Source organism: Akebia trifoliata, chromosome 16, assembly GCF_017979445.1.
Source record: "Akebia trifoliata isolate Shusen 1 chromosome 16, ASM1797944v1, whole genome shotgun sequence".
In the NCBI taxonomy this organism is placed as follows: domain Eukaryota; kingdom Viridiplantae; phylum Streptophyta; class Magnoliopsida; order Ranunculales; family Lardizabalaceae; genus Akebia; species Akebia trifoliata.
The window spans coordinates 573,387-585,727 of record NC_141390.1 but is presented as its reverse complement, the minus strand read 5'-3'; the positions used below and the strand labels follow the sequence as shown (position 1 = coordinate 585,727).

The 12,341-nt window shown below is 31.9% G+C and overlaps 1 pseudogene across 1 annotated transcript; it reads right to left on the bottom strand.

Moving 5' to 3' along the window:
• Positions 1–353: 353 nt before the first annotated feature.
• Positions 354–2,112, bottom strand: LOC147382138 (mogroside I-E synthase-like; annotated as a pseudogene). The gene is made up of 2 exons (XR_015173577.1): positions 1,407–2,112; positions 354–1,140 (listed from the first exon to the last, which is right to left on the bottom strand). The product of XR_015173577.1 is annotated as a mogroside I-E synthase-like (transcript).
• Between the last annotated feature and the right edge of the window lie 10,229 nt (positions 2,113–12,341).

Here is a 12,341-nt window from a genome sequence, read left to right as displayed (position 1 = left end):
ATCCAATATATTGGAAGTTTATAATTTTAAGAAGATTTGTTAGAAGAGCTTTATTTGTTGATTTAATGGATCTCTCAGCCTTCTGGGTTCTGTAAATGAGAGGGCATGCTCCCTATCTATACATTAATTATTCTTTTAAATATATATATACACAATTTACGTTTGAATTATTTATTTCTATAGAATTCGATTATAGCATGATTCCAAGATCTTATTTATTGATTTCTATTGATTTAAAACTGCAATGCAGAATCATCTTTGAATCAATGATGGTGTTATCCTTAAAAGAGTCATGATAATATGACTCCCCCAAGTGGCATACTCAAAATACTCTTTATTGTAAAATATACTCTTTATTGTAAATAGCATTTCTGGAGATGTCTTAAAGCCATTACATAGGTTACCACTAGGGGCAGTTACTTACAACGCTCGCTATAAATTCCTCAATATTCTTGTCTGCGCTTCCACCTTCATCCACTGCCTCCCTAGCAAATTCCTTCCACCTTTCGGTATTCCTTTTTATCTCTACCCCTCTATCTCTCTCCATAACTTCCATTATACAAATCTCTATTTCTTCTTTTCTAACAATCCCCTTCTCATCCACTCTAGCTCTTACTCCCACCTTCCACACATCTTCCATAAACTTCGCATTAGTGGGTTGATCTGTCCATTGCGGCATCCCCACCATCGGTACACCCAAGCTCAATGACTCTAGTGTTGAGTTCCATCCACAATGAGTTATAAAACATCCCACCGCTGGTGGGCTAATACCTCCAACTGGGGACACCATGCCACTACCAACCCTTTCTCCAATGTTTCATCTATGAAATTGCTTGGAAGCTTGTGCTCTTCTGAAGCTCTCACTACCCACAAGAAGAATTTTTTGCTCCTAATGAGACCCCTTGCCAGTTCCTCCATTTGATCTTCTCCTAAATTAGCCAGGCTCCCAAATGACACATATACGACTGACCCCGTTTCCTTCGTATCTAGCCATTTTATGGAGGTGTGAGAATCGGACTTGAATAGATTTAGACCATAATCTGTGTCACCTTCCACCCGCTTGTCCAAGTACATACTTGGCACGGTTGGTCCAACCATTATCGTCTTCATCGGCCATTGCTTCACCATACAGTTTAAAACCTGTAAGAATTCAATTAGATAACTGTCAGTTACATAACCTACAACTAAATAAATATAACCTAAGTTGAGTTGAAAGAATGTGAGTTGAGATAGTGAGAGTGGGTATAAACAGTCTTGAACTAAGAGAAGACATGAATTTAGATATAATTGAATAAAAGAACATGATTTACTAAGCTGACCCCACAACTTCTTGATAAGGCTATGACGATAATGATAATGAACCCATGTTAATAATTTCCAAAACTAAGAGGAATTACAATACCCACCTCATCCTCTAATTTTTCAAATGAGTTTATAAGGAACCAATCAGCTTCGTCGATGTTCGAAAAGTGTTTCAAAATATAGGGTAGCATAGACGGGTATGATCCCATGTCATAAACAAATGAAGGCAAATCGCGAGTTTGAAGTAGTGGCAATCCAGGCATTGATACGGTTTGCCCTTGAACAGGTGTACTCATCAGCTTATGGTGCACATAGTAGTAAATGGCATTAACGGCACATGGTTGACTCCAAAATGAAGCTCCAATTAGGCCAAGCCTTTTGGCGATGTCCAAAGCCCACGGCACAATGGAGTCATATATAAGGCACTTGACTGGGTACTTAGAGCTGCTATGTTTCTCAATGAGGGTAGCCAAGTTTCTTGAACCTATCGTTTGAAGGTGCTCGGCATAGGCGTCGATGCTCCCTGCTTGCTCTATACCACCCTCATCACAGCCATCCGAAAAGGGTTCAATTATGACTGAACCAGCTTTGGTTTGGGCGGACTTGGTGATGTAGTACGTGGTGGCTAGTGTGACTTTGAGTCCTTTGGAGGCTAAGCGTTTTGAGAATTGGAGCATTGGGTTTATGTGGCCTTGGGCTGGAAAAGGGAAGACTACAACATGGGCTCTAAAGTTTTTTTCTTCTTTCTCCATTTCTTTCTCACCTCTTTATTTCTCCCTTTCTTTGTAGGGTACAGAATGGAGTTGTATTTATAGATAAGGTGGAAACATATTAAGATTAAAAAAATCTTGATGAATTGAATGAATGGATGGATAACTAGTCACAATTCAATATAACACAAAAAAGAGGTCACAAAGTTTAGTGAAAAATAAGAAGACTTTGTGGTCAAAATTGACGTTGGACACTGACATATTATGAAAACTAGAGTCACAGTCAATCAAACTTGGGCCACAAGTTTGACCAACCCATGTATCACCTTAGGAAAATTCGAAATAGATAAATCGACTCCGTGTAAAAATATGAGGAAAATTAATATTTTGGAATTGACATAGATTCTCACATTGATGATGTGGAGGTGCATATATAGTCATAGATGCTTTTCACTAATATCTCGATGAAAAGCATTTATGGTTTAGTGCATATATACATGTCGGCAATGTGAGAATCGATGTCAATTTTAATGAAAATTTATCATTTTTCCTATTTTAAAATTTGGGGTAGGAGTGTCAATAGTGTCTAACTAAGAAAACTTGAGCCACAATCTACAAGATTTGAACAATAACAGTTTGTCTGACTCATGTATCATCTTAGGAAACTTCCACAAAGATAAAGTAACTCCGTTTAAAAATATGAGGAAAATTAATATTTTGAAATTGACATGGATTCTCACATTGTTGACGTGGAGGTGCATATATAGTCATAGATGCTTTTTAATCGTATCTCGATAAAAAGCATTTATGGTTTCGTGCATATATATATATATATATAGGTCAGCAATGTGAGGATAGATGTTAATTTTAATGATACTTCATCATTTTTCCTATTTTTAAATTTGAAGTAGGGGTGTCAATAGTGTCCAACTAAGAAAACTTGAGCCACAATCAATATGATTTGAACAAGAATAGTTTGTAGACTAACTCATGTGTCATCCTAGGAAACTTTCATAAAGATAGAGTAACTCCATGTAAAAATATGAGGAAAATTAATATTTTGGAATTGACATAGATTCTCACATTGCTGATGTGGAGATGCATATAGTCAAAGATGCTTTTTACTCGTATCTTGATAAAAAGTATCTATGATTTATTGCATCAGCAATGTGAGAATCAATGTTACTTTTAATGTTACTAATCATTTTTCCTATTTTTAAATTTGGAGTAGGGGTGTCAATAGTGTCCAACTAAGAAAACTTGAGACACAATCAATAAAATTTGAACAAGAATAGTTTGTCTAACTCATATATCATCCTAGGAAACTTCCATATAGATAAAGTGATTCCGTGTTAAAATATGAGGAAAATTAATAATTTTAAATTTGGAGTAGGGGTGTCAACGCACCTGGGTGGTAAATCGTTCATTCCTAAAATTCCCTATAATACTCTTCCAATACTACAGAGGCCAAGTTGAAAAATAAAAACTAACACATTAGTTATCTATGATCATGATTTAGACCAGATTTGAAAAAAAAAAAAAAAAAAATTCCACCTAACTTTACAATTTAAAATTAAAATTCAATGGATTTTTAAAAAATATTTATAGAGTTTTGTGTCCTCTACCAACTTGAAGGATTGGATCATGTTTTTATGTCACAAATTAAAGTGATCCCAAGGACCCTTAGTAAAGGCGAAACCCCTACTAACTTAGGTGGTGTTTGATAACGCTTTTAAAAGTGCTTTTTTTTAGCGTTTGCATTTTCAATCTTCTTTTTCATTGGTAATCACCGTTTGATAAAAAAATTGCATTTTTAAAAGGAAATATGAAAAGCAGATGAAGGTCGCTTTTATTATTCACATTTGCGGGAGAAGCAAACATCGAGAAAACGGTTTCTGCGAAATGACTGAAATTCGCCCAAAGTAATTTTTACTTTGTTCTTTTCTGTCGACAGAACCTCACACAACACAACTCTTCTTCTCTTTCTCGACAGAACCTCATACAACATGCTATTCCTCTCGACAAAACCTCACACTACTCTTCTTCTCAACAGAACCTCACACAGTCATACTCTTCTTCTCGATAGAACCTCACACAGCACGCAGTTGTTCTTGTCGACAGAACCTCATACAACCCTCTAGATCTTCTTCTTGATAGAACCTCATACAACACGACCCTCTAGATCTTTTTCTCGACAAAACCCCACAGAGTCCTAACCCTCAGATCCAATTTTTACTCTCTTGTTCTCGACAAAACGTCACACAACCCTAACCCTCAAATAACCCACCTTCAACAGTAGCAGATCTTAACACCATCTTCTTCTACGTCAATCGTTCAGTTATCCTCTCTTTTTCCCTCTTCAACTTGAGCCAAAGAAGTCATCGATTTGTAAAAATGACTGATTTTTCATCTTCAAAATCAAGGGTTTTGGTTGAGGTTTTACAAATTTTTTATACACCTTGAACAGGGAAGATGTGTTCAAGTTTGTAAAGAACTCATAATCGAATCGAAAATTATCGGGTATTCGATAATTTAATTGAATTCAAAGTTTGATGTAGTTTGTAAGATCTATTGGATTTTAAATTCGAATTGAAAAAAAAAAATCAAAATCCTAATGTAGCTTGAATCAAATTGAATATTAGCAGGTATTCGATAATCTAATCAAATTTGAATTTTGATGTAGTTTCTAACATCTATTGGATTTCAAATTGGAAAAAAAAATATCGAAATCCTAATGTAGTTTGAATCAAATCGAATATTATTTGGTATTTGATAATCTAATCGAATTTAAATTTTGATGTAGTTTGTAACATCTGCTGGATTTCAAATTCGAATTGGAAAAAAAATCAAAATCCTAATGTAGCTTGAATAGAATCAAATATTATCGGGTATTCGATAATCTAATCGAATTTGAATTTTTATGTAGCTTGTAACATCTGTTGGATTTCAAATTCGAATTGGAAAAAAAAAAATCGAAATCCTAATGTAGCTTGAATAGAATCGAATATAATCGGGTATTCAATAATCTAATCGAATTCGAATTTTGATGTAGTTTGTAACATTCATGTCTATCTTTATCCATGTTTATCTTTATAAACCCAAGTTATTCCAATATTTGTTTTCTATTGCTGGTTTACAAAGCTACAAATGAAGATCTTAGTGGATATGTTTCTTTGTGAATCTAAATTTGATAGTCTTACTTCAAAAAGTGACTCAAATTAGATTATTTGAGCTTCCCTCCTTGTGGCATTTGGTCCAGATTCTAAACTCCAATGTTACATTTAGTTTGGATTATAAAAAGGATTCCTCCATAATCAAAATTAGAGACATGTTAGGAACTACTTCTTAAAATTTGTGTTAAAAATTTACTGGTACATATAATATTGTGCTAAACCCATCAACTGAAATGATGTAATTTTTTTGATAGTTGTCAGTTGGAGGATAAAATTTTCATGGGTTTTGTATTTATATAGCTTTTGATGTCTAAAATTTTCATAGGTTTTTTGGTTGATGTATATTTACTTCGGTTTGTAAACACAAATGGAAGTCATTCATTTTTTTACCATTGTTAGATGGAGGATAAGAATTCACAAGGTGCGAAAGTAAATTGGACATCCAAACAACGTGAAGTTTGTGTCGAGTTATGTTATGAATTAGTTAAGAAAACTTATACTCAAGAGTCCATCGACTTCTTAGACCAGCTAATAGATATAACCCCCAACAATGATTTCTTTCATTTTATATTGAAGATGTTTATGAAGAGCAAGCAATTCAGAGAGATTTTTGTGGGTTACGATCAACAACTATGCGTCTTGGGTGGTTGAAAGACGAGATGACTGATTTTCTGGTTGGAAAGGATTTTTAGGCATTTTTCATTATTACATATATATATATATATATATATATATATATATATATATATATATATATATATATATATATATATATATTTATGTTGGTTTTATGATACATTTATAGGGTGCAATATTCTTTGGTTACTTTATTTAGTTTTTGTACTAATATGGTGCAATATACTATGTTGGATGGATATTTTATTTTTTGTTGGATGGATATTGTGATTAATATTATGGATGATGAGTTTTGTTGTATGTGGTGGATATCATTTAGTTGTGTTGTTTATATTGTGTATTGTAAGTTGGTTGTATTCAATTTAATTTGGATTCAAATAATGGTCATATGGATTCAGATGTTGATACCATACATATTATCGATTTAGATGATGATACGACTAATACCATCGATTCAAATAGTGATATTACTAATATTTTCGAGTCATGTATTTTAAATATAGTCACGATATAAGTCGTCCTAGATTTCTTATTTTATTATGAGAATTTCTTAGGTAGGTAGCCATATAGTAATAGTTAGTACACAGGGATTGACTTTGCGCAGGCTAAAGTAAATGGTAATCCTATGATGTGCCACACACCATTTAGAATAGAAAGACAAATCTTTTTGAATCTGTATACCATTTTGGACGAATGTGGTCTACTAAAAATGGAATAATACGTTACTATTCAAGAACAAATAGCGATGTTCTTATTAATAATATGATAATCAATGACAAAGAATAATTACAAATCATTTTGATTATTAAATTCAAACGGTTAGCAAGTATTTTAACATAATTCTTTTGGTTACTGTAAACTTGTCAATGTCCTTAATTGTACATTTCGACCTCAATAAGTTTTCCTGCACATCTGTAGCAATCATCGTTTTTTGCATTATTTTATGGTAATATATATACTTTAAAAATATTTATTTTTATTAATATTTATAGATTAAAATATTGAAATATATGTAGGATTATATTGGAGCGATAAATGTGACATACGTTAGTGTACTTGTACCAATAGAAGAACAAATGCGATATTGAGGACATAAGGGCCTTACACAAAATATAATGACAATATGTTCGTTTGACATGTTGTTCACTCATTTGGTGGTTGGTTGGTAATGATCGACTAATGATTCACGTATCTTCCTTAATACAATGAATACTCTTAATTTAAAATTTTCATATCCTCCACTAAGCCTGTATGTAAAAGTTTGTCAATTATATATATATATATATATATATAGGGAGATGTTCAACAACAAACATTTTGACAAACATTTTGGCAAAACATGGGTTAGAGGTCTTGGAATAGGCTGATTTTTGGTGAGGATGATCTCTACGGTGAGGAGATCATCATCACCAAAAATCAGCCCATTACAAAATTTCTAACGCCATCAAAAATGATTTACAAGAAATGGACGATCCACGATTTTTCAACTTGGAAACTGGGGCTAGAAGTTTTGGAATGGGCTGATTTTTGGTGAGGATGATCTCCTCACCGTAGAGATCATCATCACCAAAAATCAGCCCATTCCAAAACCTCTAACCCATGTTTTGAAAAATGTTTTGCCAAAATGTTTGTCAAAATGTTTGTTGTTGAACATTTCCCATATATATATATATATATATATGGATGGCGTTATTACGACCCCCATTACGACTTACCATTTGTCTTATATGGGCAAAAATGTTTGGAATGGGCTGATTTTTTGTGAGGATGATCTCTGTGATGAGGAGATCATCCTGGCAAAAAATCATCCCATTCCAAAACTTCTAACCCCATCAAAATTGATTTACAAAAATTGGACGGTCTAAAATTTTTCAACTTGTAAACATGGGGCTAGAGGTTTCATAATGAGCTGATTTTTGGCAAGGATGATCTCCTCACCATAGAGATCATCCTCACAAAAAATCAGCCTATTCCAAACATTTTTGCCCATATAAGACAAAATGGTGTGTCGCAATGGGGGTCGTAATGGGGGTCTACAGAACCCGACCCTATATATATATATTTATAATAGGTAAATATTACCTAGTAGATGTTGGGTACCCACTCATGGATGGTTATCTTACACCTTATTAAGGTGCTCGATAACATATACAAAAGTATAGGAGATCACGACAAATGGTCGAAAACAACTATTCAATCATTTACAGTCTTCACTTTGGAATGTGATCGAGTGAACCTTTAAGATTTTGAAGGAAAAATGGATAATATTAAAGTTAATGCGTTTATATAATTTGGACAAACAACGAATATTATTATTGCCTATATGGTATTACATAATTTTATTAGAAAATATGCTATTGTTGATGAAAAATTTACTTGATTTGAGGAAGAATGATCAATAGAAGAGAAAAAAGAGGGCATCGCTGATCAAGAGTATCCAGTTCCTCCATTAGTAGGTCGTTAGAGCCAAGAAATAACGAAAATATAGAGGAATTCAATGATTGATGACATTTATACTGACAATCATTGATATATTTTTATATTATGTTTATTACTTTGTCTTATAAGTGTAAATTCTATTATTCGATGTTTGGATAAAGATTATGTTATGTTTAAATATATTTTCAAGATTCCATACTTATTTATGATGTTTTTGTGTATGATGAATAACATTAATGACAAACTATACATATCCACCATTTTGTTCATGTGGTCAAATGATGACATTAATTATAACTAAAATAAAAGAAAATTATGGGAGGATATTTTAGAGGTGTCCATCTTGGCATGTAATATCTTATTGATATTAATGTTGGGTGCCTACTTATATAATTAAATTGATATTAATTCATGTATTATTTTACTTAATAGAGACATACAAGGTTTTTTGTGTGGGCAGATGAAGTTAACATTATCGATGATAATGTTACTCAAGATAAAGTAACATAGGTAAATAATAATAATGAAAAATATATCTTGTATGTATTTGTTGGATGCATATTTTTCATATTTTTATTTATTTTAAGTCTATTTATTATATTATCCATGATTATTATGTTTAAATGATGTTAGAATATAAATAAGATGTTATGTGGATGTGTGTTATGTATATCAGATGTTATGTGGATGTTGAATTGTGTATTATGCAAATATTTTTTTTATGAGAAAAATTTCATATGTCCAATTTTTAAAGGAGATGCTGTCAAAATTTTGATAGAATTATAAAATTTATATATTTATTTAAATTAAAATAATTATTTTTATAATTTGTAATATAAATTAAATATATTTATATATATTTAGTATAATTATATATTTATTAGGGTATTCTGATCATTTTTGGTGCATTCTGGATGCATTATCAATATTAAGGCATTCTGGTCATTTTACTAGAATATAGCAAAATCCAACAGTTGTATTAAACAATAATTACCAAATTCTAGTAAATAAAATAATATTTTTATAAGACTCTATCAAACAAGCTTTTTAGTGTTACAACTTTTTACAACTGTTTCTAACACTTATTACAGTAGAATCTGATAATTATCAAATGAGACCTTAGTAAGGCTAGCTGGACTCTATAATTTTTCAATATGTGCAATACAATGGAGGCTAGCAACTAGTTATTAGCATGTATGTCTCGTCAATGTGAAAAACATAGCCTTAACTCTAATATAGATCAAAATGTTAAGAGTTAAATCAGCGTATTATATTTTTTTTCAAAAGGTTCAGTTAGGGCTATAGTCCCCACTCATCCCTACATAACTCCGTACCTGGCATCGCTTGTTGTGGCCACTACTATCAATGAGAGCGTCACTTTTTTGTGAGGGTTTTTAACCCCCTTAAAAAGTTTAATTTTGTATTGTTACAAGAGAACAATGTAACTTTGGGTAGGAGTGGTTCAAGAATGAAGATAGGATTGGGGGCAAATTTGACTTAATTTTCCCCTCAATCAAGGTGGGACTAGGGATGCAACTTGGTTTGGTTTGCACCCAAATTGGAATCGAACCGACATAGGTCAGTTCCACTAAATAAGAACAAGAATCGAACCAAACCAAATTGAACTATGGTCGGTTTGGTTCCGTTCAATTAGTTGCCTACATCATATAAATGGACTTGGAAGCAACAATATATATATTCTTTTTGCTAAGCAAGCAAGAATTGTATTAGTAACAAAAATTATTCGAAGCAACATATTTTTAATGAGAAATAATAATAAACATGAAATTTCATATAATAAGTCATTAATTTATCCACAAAAGCCATTAATTGATTGATTCTCGGTTTGGTTATCTCCTATACAAGCCTTGAATTGAGAATAGAATTTAATTGATCGGATATCCATTTTCTTAACTCAGAACCAAACTCCAACTTGTTCCAAACCAAACAAGTCCAAAGTTATCATTTTGATCTCGGTGTGAACCATACCAAGTTGCATTCGCTAGGTAGGATGACCCGTTCGATTTTGGCATAAAAAAGTCCAAAATGACCATTAAGTCTTCCCTTAAACCTAAGTATACTCAAAAAATTAAAAAAAAAATAAAAATGACAGCACTTCCATTAAAATATGATGGTTTCACCTATCAAAACTACATTCAAAGATTTACAACCAAACGTATGTATTTAAATTTAAATGCATGAAAAAATTAAAATAAATAAATTAAAATACATAAATCACCATTATGTATTTATGATAATGGTGATGATGATGAAACATATAACATCAAGTCTCATACCCTTTGGGGGCTTTTTAGAAGAACAAATGATGCAATGATTCACTCATTTTGGAGCCATTTCAACTCTTTGTTGTGAGAACTCAAATTTGATCAAAATAGAAAGTATGAAGTATAATGATCTGGAAAGTCCATGCATTGGACAAGATAAATTTATGATCAAAGGCCATGTTTAATGGGTCGGTGGGCTATATTACAGTGTGTAGTACCTAAGGGGGGGGGGGATTTGCAATAAAAACACTCACACTTAAACATCTTTTCCAAGCACTTAAGAGTATCAAATCCTCCTCATACTAGTAAGTTTCAGGTCTCTCGGTCTTTGCAGTTTGTATCCGATTATAAACATATTCGCTAAGCGAATATTCAATTATTTAAACAATTGTTGATGGAACATTGAAGCAAAGAGCTAAGTAAGTTTTGAGAGTTTGTGAAGCATAGATTAAAATATGAGAGATATCCTCAAAGAAAAACATAAAAAGGTTAAGGGCATTTTTGAAAATCTACAGTACTTTTACCGTGTAAATTGACTCCCCACAAGATTTATTTGAAAAGTAATATTTTTGGACTTGTTCTTAAGGAGCAAATATTGCTCTTGCACGGAGTAACTCTTGGGCGGAGTTCGTTATCCAAGCAATTGTCAAACGACTTTCAGCTCTCCGCAAGAGTTATAAGTAGTCAAGGAGTCCTATCCAAACACTTACTAAAATATTGAAGCTCTCCCGTTCCTACATAGACTCCAATAAAAATAAAAATAAAGTAAAAAACTAGGAACTCTGAAGAAGAACGATGAATACCTGATCTACGGCTTCAATTTTGAATATTCCAACTTTTAAGTTAAAGAAAAAGTCACACACACTCAAAGCATTAATTCTACTTTCATTATACTAAGAACAATAAGTACATATACAAAGGATTTAACGTAAATCAGATTGATTTCATTATAAAAAGTTGATTAGATTCATGTACTTAACATCAAACTTATAAAATCCTAGAAAACTTACAAAATTAGAAATCTTAATTAAAAGTTGACAAAATTAAAAGCTTGAATGTTAGATCTAATACCTCTAAGATGATTAAATAGTAAAATCAAGCGTTTTACTTATATTTTAGTCAACAAACCAACAAAAAAACTACTACAATTTAAATAAGAGATTTTACTCAAATCTTCAAACAAGATGTCACGCCCCCCGATTTAGGATCTAGATTTTCCCAAATCTCGAGAGTGGAACGTAAAGAAAAGAAAAAAAATCAAAATGAAGATCTTCAAAGCTTAAATACCATATGGATTTCTTTCAAATAATTTTGACAGAGTTTCCTCTAAAAATTAGACTTATGAAAAAATTTCACCTGTAGAAATATACTTGTATAATCAAAATCTATATATCTATTTCATTTTAACCACTATATCATAACGAATATACATCACTAAAAAATAGACTATAATTACAATAAAAAAGTGTACATAGATCAACTACATATCTCGTATTGATTAACAGTTATCCATGTCATAAACATTAACTCCCTCTCTAGACATATACATACAAAAATACACAACACACATTATGCTAAGATATACAAGGAAGTCTAAAATTACACAAAATACTTCTACTAAACTCAAATCTCAACTCATATATGATAAAAATAATGTTCATCATCCTGATCTTACAATCCTTTTATATAATATTTTTTATCAAGAATAGGCATCTCGATAGTTGGGACATCTGAAATATTTTGTTGGTAGGGTGAGTAATAGGGAAGTTACTCAATAGTAAACTTATATCTCAAAT